The 21,940-nt window shown below is 36.7% G+C and overlaps 28 non-coding genes across 28 annotated transcripts; all 28 read right to left on the bottom strand.

Moving 5' to 3' along the window:
* Positions 1-726: 726 nt before the first annotated feature.
* TRNAG-UCC (transfer RNA glycine (anticodon UCC)) lies at positions 727-798 on the bottom strand. Its single transcript has one exon. It is a non-coding gene; the product is annotated as a tRNA-Gly (tRNA).
* Positions 799-1,226: 428 nt separating this feature from the next.
* Positions 1,227-1,298, bottom strand: TRNAA-UGC (transfer RNA alanine (anticodon UGC)). The gene has a single exon. It is a non-coding gene; the product is annotated as a tRNA-Ala (tRNA).
* A 2,429-nt stretch (positions 1,299-3,727) lies between these two features.
* Positions 3,728-3,799, bottom strand: TRNAG-UCC (transfer RNA glycine (anticodon UCC)). Its single transcript has one exon. It is a non-coding gene; the product is annotated as a tRNA-Gly (tRNA).
* Positions 3,800-4,227: 428 nt separating this feature from the next.
* TRNAG-UCC (transfer RNA glycine (anticodon UCC)) lies at positions 4,228-4,299 on the bottom strand. Its single transcript has one exon. It is a non-coding gene; the product is annotated as a tRNA-Gly (tRNA).
* A 928-nt stretch (positions 4,300-5,227) lies between these two features.
* TRNAG-UCC (transfer RNA glycine (anticodon UCC)) lies at positions 5,228-5,299 on the bottom strand. The gene has a single exon. It is a non-coding gene; the product is annotated as a tRNA-Gly (tRNA).
* Positions 5,300-5,728: 429 nt separating this feature from the next.
* Positions 5,729-5,800, bottom strand: TRNAG-UCC (transfer RNA glycine (anticodon UCC)). The gene has a single exon. It is a non-coding gene; the product is annotated as a tRNA-Gly (tRNA).
* Positions 5,801-6,728: 928 nt separating this feature from the next.
* On the bottom strand, positions 6,729-6,800 carry TRNAG-UCC (transfer RNA glycine (anticodon UCC)). Its single transcript has one exon. It is a non-coding gene; the product is annotated as a tRNA-Gly (tRNA).
* Positions 6,801-7,228: 428 nt separating this feature from the next.
* On the bottom strand, positions 7,229-7,300 carry TRNAG-UCC (transfer RNA glycine (anticodon UCC)). Its single transcript has one exon. It is a non-coding gene; the product is annotated as a tRNA-Gly (tRNA).
* A 928-nt stretch (positions 7,301-8,228) lies between these two features.
* Positions 8,229-8,300, bottom strand: TRNAG-UCC (transfer RNA glycine (anticodon UCC)). The gene has a single exon. It is a non-coding gene; the product is annotated as a tRNA-Gly (tRNA).
* Positions 8,301-8,728: 428 nt separating this feature from the next.
* On the bottom strand, positions 8,729-8,800 carry TRNAG-UCC (transfer RNA glycine (anticodon UCC)). The gene has a single exon. It is a non-coding gene; the product is annotated as a tRNA-Gly (tRNA).
* A 428-nt stretch (positions 8,801-9,228) lies between these two features.
* Positions 9,229-9,300, bottom strand: TRNAG-UCC (transfer RNA glycine (anticodon UCC)). The gene has a single exon. It is a non-coding gene; the product is annotated as a tRNA-Gly (tRNA).
* Positions 9,301-9,728: 428 nt separating this feature from the next.
* TRNAG-UCC (transfer RNA glycine (anticodon UCC)) lies at positions 9,729-9,800 on the bottom strand. Its single transcript has one exon. It is a non-coding gene; the product is annotated as a tRNA-Gly (tRNA).
* A 428-nt stretch (positions 9,801-10,228) lies between these two features.
* TRNAG-UCC (transfer RNA glycine (anticodon UCC)) lies at positions 10,229-10,300 on the bottom strand. Its single transcript has one exon. It is a non-coding gene; the product is annotated as a tRNA-Gly (tRNA).
* A 428-nt stretch (positions 10,301-10,728) lies between these two features.
* Positions 10,729-10,800, bottom strand: TRNAG-UCC (transfer RNA glycine (anticodon UCC)). Its single transcript has one exon. It is a non-coding gene; the product is annotated as a tRNA-Gly (tRNA).
* A 428-nt stretch (positions 10,801-11,228) lies between these two features.
* TRNAG-UCC (transfer RNA glycine (anticodon UCC)) lies at positions 11,229-11,300 on the bottom strand. Its single transcript has one exon. It is a non-coding gene; the product is annotated as a tRNA-Gly (tRNA).
* A 428-nt stretch (positions 11,301-11,728) lies between these two features.
* On the bottom strand, positions 11,729-11,800 carry TRNAG-UCC (transfer RNA glycine (anticodon UCC)). Its single transcript has one exon. It is a non-coding gene; the product is annotated as a tRNA-Gly (tRNA).
* Positions 11,801-12,228: 428 nt separating this feature from the next.
* Positions 12,229-12,300, bottom strand: TRNAG-UCC (transfer RNA glycine (anticodon UCC)). The gene has a single exon. It is a non-coding gene; the product is annotated as a tRNA-Gly (tRNA).
* Positions 12,301-12,728: 428 nt separating this feature from the next.
* On the bottom strand, positions 12,729-12,800 carry TRNAG-UCC (transfer RNA glycine (anticodon UCC)). The gene has a single exon. It is a non-coding gene; the product is annotated as a tRNA-Gly (tRNA).
* Positions 12,801-13,728: 928 nt separating this feature from the next.
* TRNAG-UCC (transfer RNA glycine (anticodon UCC)) lies at positions 13,729-13,800 on the bottom strand. Its single transcript has one exon. It is a non-coding gene; the product is annotated as a tRNA-Gly (tRNA).
* Positions 13,801-14,228: 428 nt separating this feature from the next.
* Positions 14,229-14,300, bottom strand: TRNAG-UCC (transfer RNA glycine (anticodon UCC)). Its single transcript has one exon. It is a non-coding gene; the product is annotated as a tRNA-Gly (tRNA).
* Positions 14,301-14,728: 428 nt separating this feature from the next.
* On the bottom strand, positions 14,729-14,800 carry TRNAG-UCC (transfer RNA glycine (anticodon UCC)). Its single transcript has one exon. It is a non-coding gene; the product is annotated as a tRNA-Gly (tRNA).
* Positions 14,801-16,729: 1,929 nt separating this feature from the next.
* On the bottom strand, positions 16,730-16,801 carry TRNAG-UCC (transfer RNA glycine (anticodon UCC)). The gene has a single exon. It is a non-coding gene; the product is annotated as a tRNA-Gly (tRNA).
* A 1,428-nt stretch (positions 16,802-18,229) lies between these two features.
* TRNAG-UCC (transfer RNA glycine (anticodon UCC)) lies at positions 18,230-18,301 on the bottom strand. Its single transcript has one exon. It is a non-coding gene; the product is annotated as a tRNA-Gly (tRNA).
* Positions 18,302-18,729: 428 nt separating this feature from the next.
* On the bottom strand, positions 18,730-18,801 carry TRNAG-UCC (transfer RNA glycine (anticodon UCC)). The gene has a single exon. It is a non-coding gene; the product is annotated as a tRNA-Gly (tRNA).
* Positions 18,802-19,729: 928 nt separating this feature from the next.
* TRNAG-UCC (transfer RNA glycine (anticodon UCC)) lies at positions 19,730-19,801 on the bottom strand. Its single transcript has one exon. It is a non-coding gene; the product is annotated as a tRNA-Gly (tRNA).
* Positions 19,802-20,229: 428 nt separating this feature from the next.
* On the bottom strand, positions 20,230-20,301 carry TRNAG-UCC (transfer RNA glycine (anticodon UCC)). The gene has a single exon. It is a non-coding gene; the product is annotated as a tRNA-Gly (tRNA).
* A 928-nt stretch (positions 20,302-21,229) lies between these two features.
* TRNAG-UCC (transfer RNA glycine (anticodon UCC)) lies at positions 21,230-21,301 on the bottom strand. The gene has a single exon. It is a non-coding gene; the product is annotated as a tRNA-Gly (tRNA).
* A 428-nt stretch (positions 21,302-21,729) lies between these two features.
* Positions 21,730-21,801, bottom strand: TRNAG-UCC (transfer RNA glycine (anticodon UCC)). Its single transcript has one exon. It is a non-coding gene; the product is annotated as a tRNA-Gly (tRNA).
* Between the last annotated feature and the right edge of the window lie 139 nt (positions 21,802-21,940).

A 21,940-nucleotide genomic window follows, 5' to 3' on the forward strand; every position in this document is an offset into this window, starting at 1 on the left:
CAAAACTGAGAAAAGAAAAGACCTTCGATTTACTTGCATATGGCACCTCAGTGAACTTTGTAAAATGTATTTACAAATCTTTAATCAAGCAGTGGTGGAATCAAAAGTCATCTGCTAAGAAGGAATCATGATTTCTACAAAGATTTTAAAATTTTCTATGTACCTTGTCATCTGAGCATATCTTAAGCAACAACTATAAGTGCGAAAACAGCACATAAGGAAAAGGATGCATTTGCCGGGAATCAAACCAGGTCAACTGCTTGGAAGGCAGCTATGCTCACCACTATACCACCAATACTTGAGCACTTTTCAAATGCATATAGTGGCCAATATGGAAATCACAACAACTGTTTGAAAGATATTTATAGCCTGCGCTGTAGCACCATTGGTGGAAGATATTCAAACAAAATTGGAAAATTGCATGACATTCACAATTCAAGATTTAGGCTCATCCATACTTAAGGTTTTTATGCACCATTGAACTGATATACAGTGGTATCAAAACTGAGAAAAGAAAAGACCTTCGATTTACTTGCATATGGCACCTCAGTGAACTTTGTAAAATGTATTTACAAATCTTTAATTAGGCAGTGGTAGAATAAAAAGTCATCTGCTAAGAAGGAATCATGATTTCTACAAAGATTTTAAAATTTTCTATGTACCTTGTCATCTGAGCATATCTTAAGCAACAACTATAAGTGCGAAAACAGCACATAAGGAAAAGGATGCATTGGCCAGGAATCAAACCCGGGTCAACTGCTTGGAAGGCAGCTATGCTCACCACTATACCACCAATGCTTGAGCGCTTTTCAAATTCATATAGTGGTCAATATGGAAATCACAACAACTGTTTGAAAGATATTTATAGCCTGCGCTGTAGCACCATTGGTGGAAGATATTCAAACAAAATTGGAAAATTGCATGACATTCACAATTCAAGATTTAGGCTCATCCATACTTAAGGTTTTTATGCACCATTGAACTGATATACAGTGGTATCAAAACTGAGAAAAGAAAAGACCTTCGATTTACTTGCATATGGCACCTCAGTGAACTTTGTAAAATGTATTTACAAATCTTTAATTAGGCAGTGGTAGAATAAAAAGTCATCTGCTAAGAAGGAATCATGATTTCTACAAAGATTTTAAAATTTTCTATGTACCTTGTCATCTGAGCATATCTTAAGCAACAACTATAAGTGCAAAAACAGCACATAAGGAAAAGGATGCATTGGCCAGGAATCAAACCCGGGTCAACTGCTTGCAAGGCAGCTATGCTCACCACTATACCACCAATGCTTGAGCGCTTTTCAAATTCATATAGTGGTCAATATGGAAATCACAACAACTGTTTGAAAGATATTTATAGCCTGCGCTGTAGCACCATTGGTGGAAGATATTCAAACAAAATTGGAAAATTGCATGACATTCACAATTCAAGATTTAGGCTAATCCGTACTTAAGGTTTTTATGCACCATTGAACTGATATACAGTGGTATCAAAACTGAGAAAAGAAAAGACCTTTGATGTACTTGCATATGGCACCTCAGTGAACTGTGTAAAATGTATTTACAAATCTTTAATCAGGCAATGGTGGAATCAAAAGTCATCTGCTAAGAAGGAATCATGATTTCTACAAAGATTTTAACATTTTCTATGGACCTTGTCATCTGAGCATATCTTAAGCAACAACTATAAGTGCGAAAACAGCACATAAGGAAAAGGATGTATTTGCCGGGAATCAAACTCGGGCCAAACTGCTTGGAAGGCAGCTATGCTCACCACTATACCACCAATGCTTGAGCACTTTTCAAATGCATATAGTGGCCAATATGGAAATCACAACAACTGTTTGAAAGATATTTATAGCCTGCGCTGTAGCACCATTGGTGGAAGATATTCAAACAAAATTGGAAAATTGCATGACATTCACAATTCAAGATTTAGGCTCATCCATACTTAAGGTTTTTATGCACCATAGAACTGATATACAGTGGTATCAAAACTGAGAAAAGAAAAGACCTTTGATGTACTTGCATATGGCACCTCAGTGAACTTTGTAAAATGTATTTACAAATCTTTAATCAAGCAGTGGTGGAATGAAAAATCATCTGCTAAGAAGGAATCATGATTTCTACAAAGATTTTAACATTTTCTATGGACCTTGTCATCTGAGCATATCTTAAGCAACAACTATAATTGTGAAAACAGCACATAAGGAAAAGAATGCATTGGCCGAGAATTGAACCCAGGTCAACTGCTTGGAAGGCAGCTGTGCTCACCACTATACCACCAATACTTGAGCACTTTTCAAATGCATATAGTGGTCAATATGGAAATCACAACAACTGTTTGAAAGATATTTATAGCCTGCGCTGTAGCACCATTCGTGGAAGATATTCAAACAAAATTGGCAAATTGCATGACATTCACAATTCAAGATTTAGGCTCATCCATACTTAAGGTTTTTATGCACCATTGAACTGATATACAGTGGTATCAAAACTGAGAAAAGAAAAGACCTTTGATTTACTTGCATATGGCACCTCAGTGAACTTTGTAAAATGTATTTACAAATCTTTAATCAAGCAGTAGTGGAATCAAAAGTCATCTGCTAAGAAGGAATCATGATTTCTACAAAGATTTTAACATTTTCTATGGACCTTGTCATCTGAGCATATCTTAAGCAACAACTATAAGTGCGAAAACAGCACATAAGGAAAAAGATGTATTGGCCGAGAATCGAACCCGGATCAATTGCTTGGAAGGCAGCTATGCTCACCGCTATACCACCAATACTTGAGCTCTTTTCAAATGCATATAGTGGCCAATATGGAAATCACAACAACTGTTTGAAAGATATTTATAGCCTGCGCTGTAGCACCATTGGTGGAAGATATTCAAACAAAATTGGAAAATTGCATGACATTCACAATTCAAGATTTAGGCTCATCCATACTTAAGGTTTTTATGCACCATTAAACTGATATACGGTGGTATCAAAACTGAGAAAAGAAAAGACCTTCGATTTACTTGCATATGGCACCTCAGTGAACTTTGTAAAATGTATTTACAAATCTTTAATCAAGCAGTGGTGGAATCAAAAGTCATCTGCTAAGAAGGAATCATGATTTCTACAAAGATTTTAAAATTTTCTATGTACCTTGTCATCTGAGCATATCTTAAGCAACAACTATAAGTGCGAAAACAGCACATAAGGAAAAGGATGCATTTGCCGGGAATCAAACCCAGATCAACTGCTTGGAAGGCAGCTATGCTCACCACTATACCACCAATACTTGAGCACTTTTCAAATGCATATAGTGGCCAATATGGAAATCACAACAACTGTTTGAAAGATATTTATAGCCTGCGCTGTAGCACCATTGGTGGAAGATATTCAAACAAAATTGGAAAATTGCATGACATTCACAATTCAAGATTTAGGCTCATCCATACTTAAGGTTTTTATGCACCATTGAACTGATATACAGTGGTATCAAAACTGAGAAAAGAAAAGACCTTCGATTTACTTGCATATGGCACCTCAGTGAACTTTGTAAAATGTATTTACAAATCTTTAATTAGGCAGTGGTAGAATAAAAAGTCATCTGCTAAGAAGGAATCATGATTTCTACAAAGATTTTAAAATTTTCTATGTACCTTGTCATCTGAGCATATCTTAAGCAACAACTATAAGTGCAAAAACAGCACATAAGGAAAAGGATGCATTGGCCAGGAATCAAACCCGGGTCAACTGCTTGGAAGGCAGCTATGCTCACCACTATACCACCAATGCTTGAGCGCTTTTCAAATTCATATAGTGGTCAATATGGAAATCACAACAACTGTTTGAAAGATATTTATAGCCTGCGCTGTAGCACCATTGGTGGAAGATATTCAAACAAAATTGGAAAATTGCATGACATTCACAATTCAAGATTTAGGCTCATCCATACTTAAGGTTTTTATGCACCATTGAACTGATATACAGTGGTATCAAAACTGAGAAAAGAAAAGACCTTCGATTTACTTGCATATGGCACCTCAGTGAACTTTGTAAAATGTATTTACAAATCTTTAATTAGGCAGTGGTAGAATAAAAAGTCATCTGCTAAGAAGGAATCATGATTTCTACAAAGATTTTAAAATTTTCTATGTACCTTGTCATCTGAGCATATCTTAAGCAACAACTATAAGTGCAAAAACAGCACATAAGGAAAAGGATGCATTGGCCAGGAATCAAACCCGGGTCAACTGCTTGGAAGGCAGCTATGCTCACCACTATACCACCAATGCTTGAGCGCTTTTCAAATTCATATAGTGGTCAATATGGAAATCACAACAACTGTTTGAAAGATATTTATAGCCTGCGCTGTAGCACCATTGGTGGAAGATATTCAAACAAAATTGGAAAATTGCATGACATTCACAATTCAAGATTTAGGCTCATCCATACTTAAGGTTTTTATGCACCATAGAACTGATATACAGTGGTATCAAAACTGAGAAAAGAAAAGACCTTTGAAGTACTTGCATATGGCACCTCAGTGAACTTTGTAAAATGTGTTTACAAATCTTTAATCAGGCAGTGGTGGATTCAACAGTCATCTGCTAAGAAGGAATCATGATTTCTACAAAGCAATTAAAAATTTTTATGGAACTTATCATCTGAGCATATCTTAAGCAACAACTATATGTGCGAAAACAGCCCATAAGGAAAATGATGCATTGGCCGGGAATCGAACCCGTGTCAACTACTTGGAAGGCAGCTATGCTCACCACTATACCACCAATGCTCGAGCGCTTTTCAAATGCATATAGTGGCCAATATGGAAATCACAACAACTGTTTGAAAGATATTTATAGCCTGCGCTGTAGCACCATTGGTGGTAGATATTCAAACAAAATTGGCAAATTGCATGACATTCACAATTCAAGATTTAGGCTCATCCATACTTAAGGTTTTTATGCACCATTGAACTGATATACAGTGGTATCAAAACTGAGAAAAGAAAAGACCTTCAATTTACTTGCATATGGCACCTCAGTGAACTTTATAAAATGTATTTACAAATCTTTAATCATGCAGTGGTGGAATCAAAAGTCATCTGCTAAGAAGGAATCATGATTTCTACAAAGATTTTAACATTTTCTATGGACCTTGTCATCTGAGCATATCTTAAGCAACAACTATAAGTGCGAAAACAGCACATAAGGAAAAGGATGCATTGGCCGGGAATCGAACCCGGGTCAACTGCTTGGAAGGCAGCTATGCTTACCACTATACCACCAATGCTTGAGCACTTTTCAAATGCATATAGTGGCCAATATGGAAATCACAACAACTGTTTGAAAGATTTTTTATAGCCTGCGCTGTAGCACCATTGGTGGTAGATATTCAAACAAAATTGGCAAATTGCATGACATTCACAATTCAAGATTTAGGCTCATCCATGCTTAAGGTTTTTATGCACCATTGAACTGATATACAGTGGTATCAAAACTGAGAAAAGAAAAGACCTTTGATGTACTTGCATATGGCACCTCAGTGAACTTTGTAAAATGTATTTACAAATCTTTAATCAAGCAGTGGTGGAATCAAAAGTCATCTGCTAAGAAGGAATCATGATTTCTACAAAGATTTTAACATTTTCTATGGACCTTGTCATCTGAGCATATCTTAAGCAACAACTATAAGTGCGAAAACAGCACATAAGGAAAAAAATGCATTGGCCGGGAATCGAACCCGGGTCAACTGCTTGGAAGGCAGTTATGCTCACCACTATACCACCAATGCTTGAGCTCTTTTCGAATGCATATAGTGGCCAATATGGAAATCACAACAACTGTTTGAAAGATATGTATAGCCTGCGCTGTAGCACCATTGGTGGAAGATATTCAAACAAAATTGGCAAATTGCATGACATTCACAATTCAAGATTTAGGCTCATCCATACTTAAGGTTTTTATGCACCATTGAACTGATGTACAGTGGTATCAAAACTGAGAAAAGAAAAGACCTTCGATTTACTTGCATATGGCACCTCAGTGAACTTTGTAAAATGTATTTACAAATCTTTAATTAGGCAGTGGTAGAATAAAAAGTCATCTGCTAAGAAGGAATCATGATTTCTACAAAGATTTTAAAATTTTCTATGTACCTTGTCATCTGAGCATATCTTAAGCAACAACTATAAGTGCGAAAACAGCACATAAGGAAAAGGATGCATTGGCCAGGAATCAAACCCAGGTCAACTGCTTGGAAGGCAGCTATGCTCACCACTATACCACCAATGCTTGAGCTCTTTTCGAATGCATATAGTGGCCAATATGGAAATCACAACAACTGTTTGAAAGATATTTATAGCCTGCGCTGTAGCACCATTGGTGGAAGATATTCAAACAAAATTGGAAAATTGCATGACATTCACAATTCAAGATTTAGGCTCATCCATACTTAAGGTTTTTATGCACCATTGAACTGATATACAGTGGTATCAAAACTGAGAAAAGAAAAGACCTTCGATTTACTTGCATATGGCACCTCAGTGAACTTTGTAAAATGTATTTACAAATCTTTAATCAGGCAGTGGTGGAATCAAAAGTCATCTGCTAAGAAGGAATCATGATTTCTACAAAGATTTTAACATTTTCTATGGACCTTGTCATCTGAGCATATCTTAAGCAACAACTATAAGTGCGAAAACAGCACATAAGGAAAACGATGCATTGGCCGGGAATCGAACCCGGGTCAACTGCTTGGAAGACAGCTATGCTCACCACTATACCACCAATGCTTGAGCACTTTTCAAATGCATATAGTGGCCAATATGGAAATCACAACAACTGTTTGAAAGATATTTATAGCCTGCGCTGTAGCACCATTGGTGGTAGATATTCAAACAAAATTGGCAAATTGCATGACATTCACAATTCAAGATTTAGGCTCATCCATACTTAAGGTTTTTATGCACCATTGAACTGATATACAGTGGTATCAAAACTGAGAAAAGAAAAGACCTTCGATTTACTTGCATATGGCACCTCAGTGAACTTTGTAAAATGTATTTACAAATCTTTAATCATGCAGTGGTGGAATCAAAAGTCATCTGCTAAGAAGGAATCATGATTTCTACAAAGATTTTAACATTTTCTATGGACCTTGTCATCTGAGCATATCTTAAGCAACAACTATAAATGCGAAAACAGCACATAAGGAAAAGGATGCATTGGCCGGGAATCGAACCCGGGTCAACTGTTTGGAAGGCAGCTATGCTCACCACTATATCACCAATGCTTGAGCACTTTTCAAATGCATATAGTGGCCAATATGGAAATCACAACAACTGTTTGAAAGATTTTTATAGCCTGCGCTGTAGCACCATTGGTGGTAGATATTCAAACAAAATTGGCAAATTGCATGACATTCACAATTCAAGATTTAGGCTCATCCATACTTAAGGTTTTTATGCACCATTGAACTGATATACAGTGGTATCAAAACTGAGAAAAGAAAAGACCTTTGATGTACTTGCATATGGCACATCAGTGAACTTTGTAAAATGTATTTACAAATCTTTAATCAAGCAGTGGTGGAATCAAAAGTCATCTGCTAAGAAGGAATCATGATTTCTACAAAGATTTTAAAATTTTCTATGTACCTTGTCATCTGAGCATATCTTAAGCAACAACTATAAGTGCGAAAACAGCACATAAGGAAAAGGATGCATTTGCCGGGAATCAAACCCAGGTCAACTGCTTGGAAGGCAGCTATGCTCACCACTATACAACCAATACTTGAGCACTTTTCAAATGCATATAGTGGCCAATATGGAAATCACAACAACTGTTTGAAAGATATTTATAGCATGCGCTGTAGCACCATTGGTGGAAGATATTCAAACAAAATTGGAAAATTGCATGACATTCACAATTCAAGATTTAGGCTCATCCATACTTAAGGTTTTTATGCACCATTGAACTGATATACAGTGGTATCAAAACTGAGAAAAGAAAAGACCTTCGATTTACTTGCATATGGCACCTCAGTGAACTTTGTAAAATGTATTTACAAATCTTTAATTAGGCAGTGGTAGAATAAAAAGTCATCTGCTAAGAAGGAATCATGATTTCTACAAAGATGTTAAAATTTTCTATGTACCTTGTCATCTGAGCATATCTTAAGCAACAACTATAAGTGCGAAAACAGCACATAAGGAAAAGGATGCATTGGCCAGGAATCAAACCCGGGTCAACTGCTTGGAAGGCAGCTATGCTCACCACTATACCACCAATGCTTGAGCTTTTTTCGAATGCATATAGTGGCCAATATGGAAATCACAACAACTGTTTGAAAGATATTTATAGCCTGCGCTGTAGCACCATTGGTGGAAGATATTCAAACAAAATTGGAAAATTGCATGACATTCACAATTCAAGATTTAGGCTCATCCATACTTAAGGTTTTTATGCACCATTGAACTGATATACAGTGGTATCAAAACTGAGAAAAGAAAAGACCTTCGATTTACTTGCATATGGCACCTCAGTGAACTTTGTAAAATGTATTTACAAATCTTTAATCAGGCAGTGGTGGAATCAAAAGTCATCTGCTAAGAAGGAATCATGATTTCTACAAAGATTTTAACATTTTCTATGGACCTTGTCATCTGAGCATATCTTAAGCAACAACTATAAGTGCGAAAACAGCACATAAGGAAAACGATGCATTGGCCGGGAATCGAACCCGGGTCAACTGCTTGGAAGGCAGCTATGCTCACCACTATACCACCAATGCTTGAGCACTTTTCAAATGCATATAGTGGCCAATATGGAAATCACAACAACTGTTTGAAAGATATTTATAGCCTGCGCTGTAGCACCATTGGTGGTAGATATTCAAACAAAATTGGCAAATTGCATGACATTCACAATTCAAGATTTAGGCTCATCCATACTTAAGGTTTTTATGCACCATTGAACTGATATACAGTGGTATCAAAACTGAGAAAAGAAAAGACCTTCGATTTACTTGCATATGGCACCTCAGTGAACTTTGTAAAATGTATTTACAAATCTTTAATCATGCAGTGGTGGAATCAAAAGTCATCTGCTAAGAAGGAATCATGATTTCTACAAAGATTTTAACATTTTCTATGGACCTTGTCATCTGAGCATATCTTAAGCAACAACTATAAATGCGAAAACAGCACATAAGGAAAAGGATGCATTGGCCGGGAATCGAACCCGGGTCAACTGCTTGGAAGGCAGCTATGCTCATCACTATACCACCAACGCTTGAGCACTTTTCAAATGCATATAGTGGCCAATATGGAAATCACAACAACTGTTTGAAAGATTTTTATAGCCTGCGCTGTAGCACCATTGGTGGTAGATATTCAAACAAAATTGGCAAATTGCATGACATTCACAATTCAAGATTTAGGCTCATCCATACTTAAGGTTTTTATGCACCATTGAACTGATATACAGTGGTATCAAAACTGAGAAAAGAAAAGACCTTTGATGTACTTGCATATGGCACATCAGTGAACTTTGCAAAATGTGTTTACAAATCTTTAATCATGCAGTGGTGGAATCAAAAGTCATCTGCTAAGAAGGAATCATGATTTCTACAAAGATTTTAACATTTTCTATGGACCTTGGCATCTGAGCATATCTTAAGCAACAACTATAAGTGCGAAAACAGCACATAAGGAAAAAAATGCATTGGCCGGGAATCGAACCAGGGTCAACTGCTTGGAAGGCAGCTATGCTCACCACTATACCACCAATGCTTGAGCTCTTTTCAAATGCATATAGTGGCCAATATGGAAATCACAACAACTGTTTGAAAGATATTTATAGCCTGCGCTGTAGCACCATTGGTGGAAGATATTCAAACAAAATTGGAAAATTGCATGACATTCACAATTCAAGATTTAGGCTCATCCATACTTAAGGTTTTTATGCACCATTGAACTGATATACAGTGGTATCAAAACTGAGAAAAGAAAAGACCTTCGATTTACTTGCATATGGCACCTCAGTGAACTTTGTAAAATGTATTTACAAATCTTTAATTAGGCAGTGGTAGAATAAAAAGTCATCTGCTAAGAAGGAATCATGATTTCTACAAAGATTTTAAAATTTTCTATGTACCTTGTCATCTGAGCATATCTTAAGCAACAACTATAAGTGCGAAAACAGCACATAAGGAAAAGGATGCATTGGCCAGGAATCAAACCCGGGTCAACTGCTTGGAAGGCAGCTATGCTCACCACTATACCACCAATGCTTGAGCTTTTTTCGAATGCATATAGTGGCCAATATGGAAATCACAACAACTGTTTGAAAGATATTTATAGCCTGCGCTGTAGCACCATTGGTGGAAGATATTCAAACAAAATTGGAAAATTGCATGACATTCACAATTCAAGATTTAGGCTCATCCATACTTAAGGTTTTTATGCACCATTGAACTGATATACAGTGGTATCAAAACTGAGAAAAGAAAAGACCTTCGATTTACTTGCATATGGCACCTCAGTGAACTTTGTAAAATGTATTTACAAATCTTTAATCAGGCAGTGGTGGAATCAAAAGTCATCTGCTAAGAAGGAATCATGATTTCTACAAAGATTTTAACATTTTCTATGGACCTTGTCATCTGAGCATATCTTAAGCAACAACTATAAGTGCGAAAACAGCACATAAGGAAAACGATGCATTGGCCGGGAATCGAACCCGGGTCAACTGCTTGGAAGGCAGCTATGCTCACCACTATACCACCAATGCTTGAGCACTTTTCAAATGCATATAGTGGCCAATATGGAAATCACAACAACTGTTTGAAAGATATTTATAGCCTGCGCTGTAGCACCATTGGTGGTAGATATTCAAACAAAATTGGCAAATTGCATGACATTCACAATTCAAGATTTAGGCTCATCCATACTTAAGGTTTTTATGCACCATTGAACTGATATACAGTGGTATCAAAACTGAGAAAAGAAAAGACCTTCGATTTACTTGCATATGGCACCTCAGTGAACTTTGTAAAATGTATTTACAAATCTTTAATCATGCAGTGGTGGAATCAAAAGTCATCTGCTAAGAAGGAATCATGATTTCTACAAAGATTTTAACATTTTCTATGGACCTTGTCATCTGAGCATATCTTAAGCAACAACTATAAATGCGAAAACAGCACATAAGGAAAAGGATGCATTGGCCGGGAATCGAACCCGGGTCAACTGCTTGGAAGGCAGCTATGCTCACCACTATACCACCAATGCTTGAGCACTTTTCAAATGCATATAGTGGCCAATATGGAAATCACAACAACTGTTTGAAAGATTTTTATAGCCTGCGCTGTAGCACCATTGGTGGTAGATATTCAAACAAAATTGGCAAATTGCATGACATTCACAATTCAAGATTTAGGCTCATCCATACTTAAGGTTTTTATGCACCATTGAACTGATATACAGTGGTATCAAAACTGAGAAAAGAAAAGACCTTTGATGTACTTGCATATGGCACATCAGTGAACTTTGTAAAATGTGTTTACAAATCTTTAATCATGCAGTGGTGGAATCAAAAGTCATCTGCTAAGAAGGAATCATGATTTCTACAAAGATTTTAACATTTTCTATGGACCTTGGCATCTGAGCATATCTTAAGCAACAACTATAAGTGCGAAAACAGCACATAAGGAAAAAAATGCATTGGCCGGGAATCGAACCAGGGTCAACTGCTTGGAAGGCAGCTATGCTCACCACTATACCACCAATGCTTGAGCTCTTTTCGAATGCATATAGTGGCCAATATGGAAATCACAACAACTGTTTGAAAGATATTTATAGCGTGCGCTGTAGCACCATTGGTGGAAGATATTCAAACAAAATTGGAAAATTGCATGACATTCACAATTCAAGATTTAGGCTCATCCATACTTAAGGTTTTTATGCACCATTGAACTGATATACAGTGGTATCAAAACTGAGAAAAGAAAAGACCTTCGATTTACTTGCATATGGCACCTCAGTGAACTTTGTAAAATGTATTTACAAATCTTTAATTAGGCAGTGGTAGAATAAAAAGTCATCTGCTAAGAAGGAATCATGATTTCTACAAAGATTTTAAAATTTTCTATGTACCTTGTCATCTGAGCATATCTTAAGCAACAACTATAAGTGCGAAAACAGCACATAAGGAAAAGGATGCATTGGCCAGGAATCAAACCCGGGTCAACTGCTTGGAAGGCAGCTATGCTCACCACTATACCACCAATGCTTGAGCGCTTTTCAAATTCATATAGTGGTCAATATGGAAATCACAACAACTGTTTGAAAGATATTTATAGCCTGCGCTGTAGCACCATTGGTGGAAGATATTCAAACAAAATTGGAAAATTGCATGACATTCACAATTCAAGATTTAGGCTCATCCATACTTAAGGTTTTTATGCACCATTGAACTGATATACAGTGGTATCAAAACTGAGAAAAGAAAAGACCTTCGATTTACTTGCATATGGCACCTCAGTGAACTTTGTAAAATGTATTTACAAATCTTTAATTAGGCAGTGGTAGAATAAAAAGTCATCTGCTAAGAAGGAATCATGATTTCTACAAAGATTTTAAAATTTTCTATGTACCTTGTCATCTGAGCATATCTTAAGCAACAACTATAAGTGCAAAAACAGCACATAAGGAAAAGGATGCATTGGCCAGGAATCAAACCCGGGTCAACTGCTTGGAAGGCAGCTATGCTCACCACTATACCACCAATGCTTGAGCGCTTTTCAAATTCATATAGTGGTCAATATGGAAATCACAACAACTGTTTGAAAGATATTTATAGCCTGCGCTGTAGCACCATTGGTGGAAGATATTCAAACAAAATTGGAAAATTGCATGACATTCACAATTCAAGATGTAGGCTCATCCATACTTAAGGTTTTTATGCACCATTGAACTGATATACAGTGGTATCAAAACTGAGAAAAGAAAAGACCTTCGATTTACTTGCATATGGCACCTCAGTGAACTTTGTAAAATGTATTTACAAATCTTTAATTAGGCAGTGGTAGAATAAAAAGTCATCTGCTAAGAAGGAATCATGATTTCTACAAAGATTTTAAAATTTTCTATGTACCTTGTCATCTGAGCATATCTTAAGCAACAACTATAAGTGCAAAAACAGCACATAAGGAAAAGGATGCATTGGCCAGGAATCAAACCCGGGTTAACTGCTTGGAAGGCAGCTATGCTCACCACTATACCACCAATGCTTGAGCGCTTTTCAAATTCATATAGTGGTCAATATGGAAATCACAACAACTGTTTGAAAGATATTTATAGCCTGCGCTGTAGCACCATTGGTGGAAGATATTCAAACAAAATTGGAAAATTGCATGACATTCACAATTCAAGATTTAGGCTCATCCATACTTAAGGTTTTTATGCACCATTGAACTGATATACAGTGGTATCAAAACTGAGAAAAGAAAAGACCTTTGATGTACTTGCATATGGCACCTCAGTGAACTGTGTAAAATGTATTTACAAATCTTTAATCAGGCAATGGTGGAATCAAAAGTCATCTGCTAAGAAGGAATCATGATTTCTACAAAGATTTTAACATTTTCTATGGACCTTGTCATCTGAGCATATCTTAAGCAACAACTATAAGTGCGAAAACAGCACATAAGGAAAAGGATGCATTGGCCGGGAATTGAACCCAGGTCAACAGCTTGGAAGGCAGCTATGCTCACCACTATACCACCAATGCTTGAGCTCTTTTCGAATGCATATAGTGGCCAATATGGAAATCACAACAACTGTTTGAAAGATATTTATAGCCTGCGCTGTAGCACCATTGGTGGAAGATATTCAAACAAAATTGGAAAATTGCATGACATTCACAATTCAAGATTTAGGCTCATCCATACTTAAGGTTTTTATGCACCATTGAACTGATATACAGTGGTATCAAAACTGAGAAAAGAAAAGACCTTCGATTTACTTGCATATGGCACCTCAGTGAACTTTGTAAAATGTATTTACAAATCTTTAATTAGGCAGTGGTAGAATAAAAAGTCATCTGCTAAGAAGGAATCATGATTTCTACAAAGATTTTAAAATTTTCTATGTACCTTGTCATCTGAGCATATCTTAAGCAACAACTATAAGTGCAAAAACAGCACATAAGGAAAAGGATGCATTGGCCAGGAATCAAACCCGGGTCAACTGCTTGGAAGGCAGCTATGCTCACCACTATACCACCAATGCTTGAGCGCTTTTCAAATTCATATAGTGGTCAATATGGAAATCACAACAACTGTTTGAAAGATATTTATAGCCTGCGCTGTAGCACCATTGGTGGAAGATATTCAAACAAAATTGGAAAATTGCATGACATTCACAATTCAAGATGTAGGCTCATCCATACTTAAGGTTTTTATGCACCATTGAACTGATATACAGTGGTATCAAAACTGAGAAAAGAAAAGACCTTCGATTTACTTGCATATGGCACCTCAGTGAACTTTGTAAAATGTATTTACAAATCTTTAATTAGGCAGTGGTAGAATAAAAAGTCATCTGCTAAGAAGGAATCATGATTTCTACAAAGATTTTACAATTTTCTATGTACCTTGTCATCTGAGCATATCTTAAGCAACAACTATAAGTGCAAAAACAGCACATAAGGAAAAGGATGCATTGGCCAGGAATCAAACCCGGGTCAACTGCTTGGAAGGCAGCTATGCTCACCACTATACCACCAATGCTTGAGCGCTTTTCAAATTCATATAGTGGTCAATATGGAAATCACAACAACTGTTTGAAAGATATTTATAGCCTGCGCTGTAGCACCATTGGTGGAAGATATTCAAACAAAATTGGAAAATTGCATGACATTCACAATTCAAGATTTAGGCTCATCCATACTTAAGGTTTTTATGCACCATTGAACTGATATACAGTGGTATCAAAACTGAGAAAAGAAAAGACCTTTGATGTACTTGCATATGGCACCTCAGTGAACTGTGTAAAATGTATTTACAAATCTTTAATCAGGCAATGGTGGAATCAAAAGTCATCTGCTAAGAAGGAATCATGATTTCTACAAAGATTTTAACATTTTCTATGGACCTTGTCATCTGAGCATATCTTAAGCAACAACTATAAGTGCGAAAACAGCACATAAGGAAAAGGATGTATTTGCCGGGAATCAAACTCGGGCCAAACTGCTTGGAAGGCAGCTATGCTCACCACTATACCACCAACGCTTGAGCACTTTTCAAATGCATATAGTGGCCAATATGGAAATCACAACAACTGTTTGAAAGATATTTATAGCCTGCGCAGCAGCACCATTGGTGGAAGATATTCAAACAAAATTGGAAAATTGCATGACATTCACAATTCAAGATTTAGGCTCATCCATACTTAAGGTTTTTATGCACCATAGAACTGATATACAGTGGTATCAAAACTGAGAAAAGAAAAGACCTTTGATGTACTTGCATATGGCACCTCAGTGAACTTTGTAAAATGTATATACAAATCTTTAATCAAGCAGTGGTGGAATGAAAAATCATCTGCTAAGAAGGAATCATGATTTCTACAAAGATTTTAACATTTTCTATGGACCTTGTCATCTGAGCATATCTTAAGCAACAACTATAATTGTGAAAATAGCACATAAGGAAAAGAATGCATTGGCCGAGAATTGAACCCAGGTCAACTGCTTGGAAGGCAGCTATGCTCACCACTATACCACCAATACTTGAGCACTTTTCAAATGCATATAGTGGTCAATATGGAAATCACAACAACTGTTTGAAAGATATTTATAGCCTGCGCTGTAGCACCATTCGTGGAAGATATTCAAACAAAATTGGCAAATTGCATGACATTCACAATTCAAGATTTAGGCTCATCCATACTTAAGGTTTTTATGCACCATTGAACTGATATACAGTGGTATAAAAACTGAGAATAGAAAAGACCTTCGTTTTACTTGCATATGGCACCTCAGTGAACTTTGTAAAATGTATTTACAAATCTTTAATCAGGCAGTGGTGGAATCAAAAGTCATCTGCTAAGAATGAATCATGATTTCTACAAAGATTTTAACATTTTCTATGGACCTTGTCATCTGAGCATATCTTAAGCAACAACTATAAGTGCGAAAACAGCACATAAGGAAAAGGATGCATTGGCCGGGAATTGAACCCAGGTCAACAGCTTGGAAGGCAGCTATGCTCACCACTATACCACCAATGTTTGAGCTCTTTTCGAATGCATATAGTGGCCAATATGGAAATCACAACAACTGTTTGAAAGATATTTATAGCCTGCGCTGTAGCACCATTGGTGGAAGATATTCAAACAAAATTGGAAAATTGCATGACATTCACAATTCAAGATTTAGGCTCATCCATACTTAAGGTTTTTATGCACCATTGAACTGATATACAGTGGTATCAAAACTGAGAAAAGAAAAGACCTTCGATTTACTTGCATATGGCACCTCAGTGAACTTTGTAAAATGTATTTACAAATCTTTAATCATGCAGTGGTGGAATCAAAAGTCATCTGCTAAGAATGAATCATGATTTCTACAAAGATTTTAACATTTTCTATGGACCTTGTCATCTGAGCATATCTTAAGCAACAACTATAAGTGCGAAAACAGCACATAAGGAAAAGGATGCATTGGCCGGGAATCGAACCCGGGTCAACTGCTTGGAAGGCAGCTATGCTCACCACTATACCACCAATGCTTGAGCACTTTTCAAATGCATATAGTGGCCAATATGGAAATCACAACAACTGTTTGAAAGATTTTTATAGCCTGCGCTGTAGCACCATTGGTGGTAGATATTCAAACAAAATTGGCAAATTGCATGACATTCACAATTCAAGATTTAGGCTCATCCATACTTAAGGTTTTTATGCACCATTGAACTGATATACAGTGGTATCAAAACTGAGAAAAGAAAAGACCTTTGATGTACTTGCATATGGCACCTCAGTGAACTTTGTAAAATGTATATACAAATCTTTAATCAAGCAGTGGTGGAATGAAAAATCATCTGCTAAGAAGGAATCATGATTTCTACAAAGATTTTAACATTTTCTATGGACCTTGTCATCTGAGCATATCTTAAGCAACAACTATAATTGTGAAAACAGCACATAAGGAAAAGAATGCATTGGCCGAGAATTGAACCCAGGTCAACTGCTTGGAAGGCAGCTATGCTCACCACTATACCACCAATACTTGAGCACTTTTCAAATGCATATAGTGGCCAATATGGAAATCACAACAACTGTTTGAAAGATATTTATAGCCTGCGCAGTAGCACCATTGGTGGAAGATATTCAAACAAAATTGGCAAATTGCATGACATTCACAATTCAAGATTTAGGCTCATCCATACTTAAGGTTTTTATGCACCATTGAACTGATATACAGTGGTATAAAAACTGAGAATAGAAAAGACCTTCGTTTTACTTGCATATGGCACCTCAGTGAACTTTGTAAAATGTATTTACAAATCTTTAATCAGGCAGTGGTGGAATCAAAAGTCATCTGCTAAGAATGAATCATGATTTCTACAAAGATTTTAACATTTTCTATGGACCTTGTCATCTGAGCATATCTTAAGCAACAACTATAAGTGCGAAAACAGCACATAAGGAAAAGGATGCATTGGCCGGGAATTGAACCCAGGTCAACAGCTTGGAAGGCAGCTATGCTCACCACTATACCACCAATGTTTGAGCTCTTTTCGAATGCATATAGTGGCCAATATGGAAATCACAACAACTGTTTGAAAGATATTTATAGCCTGCGCTGTAGCACCATTGGTGGAAGATATTCAAACAAAATTGGAAAATTGCATGACATTCACAATTCAAGATTTAGGCTCATCCATACTTAAGGTTTTTATGCACCATTGAACTGATATACAGTGGTATCAAAACTGAGAAAAGAAAAGACCTTCGATTTACTTGCATATGGCACCTCAGTGAACTTTGTAAAATGTATTTACAAATCTTTAATCATGCAGTGGTGGAATCAAAAGTCATCTGCTAAGAATGAATCATGATTTCTACAAAGATTTTAACATTTTCTATGGACCTTGTCATCTGAGCATATCTTAAGCAACAACTATAAGTGCGAAAACAGCACATAAGGAAAAGGATGCATTGGCCGGGAATCGAACCCGGGTCAACTGCTTGGAAGGCAGCTATGCTCACCACTATACCACCAATGCTTGAGCACTTTTCAAATGCATATAGTGGCCAATATGGAAATCACAACAACTGTTTGAAAGATTTTTATAGCCTGCGCTGTAGCACCATTGGTGGTAGATATTCAAACAAAATTGGCAAATTGCATGACATTCACAATTCAAGATTTAGGCTCATCCATACTTAAGGTTTTTATGCACCATTGAACTGATATACAGTGGTATCAAAACTGAGAAAAGAAAAGACCTTTGATGTACTTGCATATGGCACCTCAGTGAACTTTGTAAAATGTGTTTACAAATCTTTAATCATGCAGTGGTGGAATCAAAAGTCATCTGCTAAGAAGGAATCATGATTTCTACAAAGATTTTAACATTTTCTATGGACCTTGTCATCTGAGCATATCTTAAGCAACAACTATAAGTGCGAAAACAGCACATAAGGAAAAAAACGCATTGGCCGGGAATCGAACCCGGGTCAATTGCTTGGAAGGCAGCTATGCTCACCACTATACCACCAATGCTTGAGCTCTTTTTGAATGCATATAGTGGCCAATATGGAAATCACAACAACTGTTTGAAAGATATGTATAGCCTGCGCTGTAGCACCATTGGTGGAAGATATTCAAACAAAATTGGCAAATTGCATGACATTCACAATTCAAGATTTAGGCTCATCCATACTTAAGGTTTTTATGCACCATTGAACTGATATACAGTGGTATAAAAACTGAGAATAGAAAAGACCTTTGATTTACTTGCATATGGCACCTCAGTGAACTTTGTAAAATGTATTTACAAATCTTTAATCAGGCAGTGGTGGAATCAAAAGTCATCTGCTAAGAATGAATCATGATTTCTACAAAGATTTTAACATTTTCTATGGACCTTGTCATCTGAGCATATCTTAAGCAACAACTATAAGTGCGAAAACAGCACATAAGGAAAAGGATGCATTGGCCGGGAATTGAACCCAGGTCAACAGCTTGGAAGGCAGCTATGCTCACCACTATACCACCAATGTTTGAGCTCTTTTCGAATGCATATAGTGGCCAATATGGAAATCACAACAACTGTTTGAAAGATATTTATAGCCTGCGCTGTAGCACCATTGGTGGAAGATATTCAAACAAAATTGGAAAATTGCATGACATTCACAATTCAAGATTTAGGCTCATCCATACTTAAGGTTTTTATGCACCATTGAACTGAAATACAGTGGTATCAAAACTGAGAAAAGAAAAGACCTTCGATTTACTTGCATATGGCACCTCAGTGAACTTTGTAAAATGTATTTACAAATCTTTAATCAGGCAGTGGTGGAATCAAAAGTCATCTGCTAAGAAGGAATCATGATTTCTACAAAGATTTTAACATTTTCTATGGACCTTGTCATCTGAGCATATCTTAAGCAACAACTATAAGTGCGAAAACAGCACATAAGGAAAAGGATGCATTGGCCGGGAATCGAACCCGGGTCAACTGCTTGGAAGGCAGCTATGCTCACCACTATACCACCAATGCTTGAGCACTTTTCAAATGCATATAGTGGCCAATATGGAAATCACAACAACTGTTTGAAAGATTTTTATAGCCTGCGCTGTAGCACCATTGGTGGTAGATATTCAAACAAAATTGGCAAATTGCATGACATTCACAATTCAAGATTTAGGCTCATCCATACTTAAGGTTTTTATGCACCATTGAACTGATATACAGTGGTATCAAAACTGAGAAAAGAAAAGACCTTTGATGTACTTGCATATGGCACCTCAGTGAACTTTGTAAAATGTGTTTACAAATCTTTAATCATGCAGTGGTGGAATCAAAAGTCATCTGCTAAGAAGGAATCATGATTTCTACAAAGATTTTAACATTTTCTATGGACCTTGTCATCTGAGCATATCTTAAGCAACAACTATAAGTGCGAAAACAGCACATAAGGAAAAAAACGCATTGGCCGGGAATCGAACCCGGGTCAATTGCTTGGAAGGCAGCTATGCTCACCACTATACCACCAATGCTTGAGCTCTTTTTGAATGCATATAGTGGCCAATATGGAAATCACAACAACTGTTTGAAAGATATGTATAGCCTGCGCTGTAGCACCATTGGTGGAAGATATTCAAACAAAATTGGCAAATTGCATGACATTCACAATTCAAGATTTAGGCTCATCCATACTTAAGGTTTTTATGCACCATTGAACTGATATACAGTGGTATCAAAACTGAGAAAAGAAAATACCTTTGATTTACTTGCATATGGCACCTCAGTGAACTTTGTAAAATGTATTTACAAATCTTTAATCAGGCAGTGGTGGAATCAAAAGTCATCTGCTAAGAAGGAATCATGATTTCTACAAAGATTTTAACATTTTCTATGGACCTTGTCATCTGAGCATATCTTAAGCAACAACTATAATTGTGAAAACAGCACATAAGGAAAAGAATGCATTGGCCGAGAATTGAACCCAGGTCAACTGCTTGGAAGGCAGCTATGCTCACCACTATACCACCAATACTTGAGCACTTTTCAAATGCATATAGTGGTCAATATGGAAATCACAACAACTGTTTGAAAGCTATTTATAGCCTGCGCTGTAGCACCATTCGTGGAAGATATTCAAACAAAATTGGCAAATTGCATGACATTCACAATTCAAGATTTAGGCTCATCCATACTTAAGGTTTTTATGCACCATTGAACTGATATACAGTGGTATAAAAACTGAGAATAGAAAAGACCTTCGTTTTACTTGCATATGGCACCTCAGTGAACTTTGTAAAATGTATTTACAAATCTTTAATCAGGCAGTGGTGGAATCAAAAGTCATCTGCTAAGAATGAATCATGATTTCTACAAAGATTTTAACATTTTCTATGGACCTTGTCATCTGAGCATATCTTAAGCAACAACTATAAGTGCGAAAACAGCACATAAGGAAAAGAATGCATTGGCCGGGAATTGAACCCAGGTCAACAGCTTGGAAGGCAGCTATGCTCACCACTATACCACCAATGCTTGAGCTATTTTCGAATGCATATAGTGGCCAATATGGAAATCACAACAACTGTTTGAAAGATATTTATAGCCTGCGCTGTAGCACCATTGGTGGAAGATATTCAAACAAAATTGGCAAATTGCATGACATTCACAATTCAAGATTTAGGCTCATCCATACTTAAGGTTTTTATGCACCATTGAACTGATATACAGTGGTATCAAAACTGAGAAAAGAAAAGACCTTCGATTTACTTGCATATGGCACCTCAGTGAACTTTGTAAAATGTATTTACAAATCTTTAATCAGGCAGTGGTGGAATCAAAAGTCATCTGCTAAGAAGGAATCATGATTTCTACAAAGATTTTAACATTTTCTATGGACCTTGTCATCTGAGCATATCTTAAGCAACAACTATAAGTGCAAAAACAGCACATAAGGAAAACGATGCATTGGCCGGGAATCGAACCCTGGTCAACTGCTTGGAAGGCAGCTATGCTCACCACTATACCACCAATGCTTGAGCACTTTTCAAATGCATATAGTGGCCAATATGGAAATCACAACAACTGTTTGAAAGATATTTATAGCCTGCACTGTAGCACCATTGGTGGTAGATATTCAAACAAAATTGGCAAATTGCATGACATTCACAATTC

Source organism: Pseudophryne corroboree, chromosome 4, assembly GCF_028390025.1.
Source record: "Pseudophryne corroboree isolate aPseCor3 chromosome 4, aPseCor3.hap2, whole genome shotgun sequence".
Taxonomy (NCBI): domain Eukaryota; kingdom Metazoa; phylum Chordata; class Amphibia; order Anura; family Myobatrachidae; genus Pseudophryne; species Pseudophryne corroboree.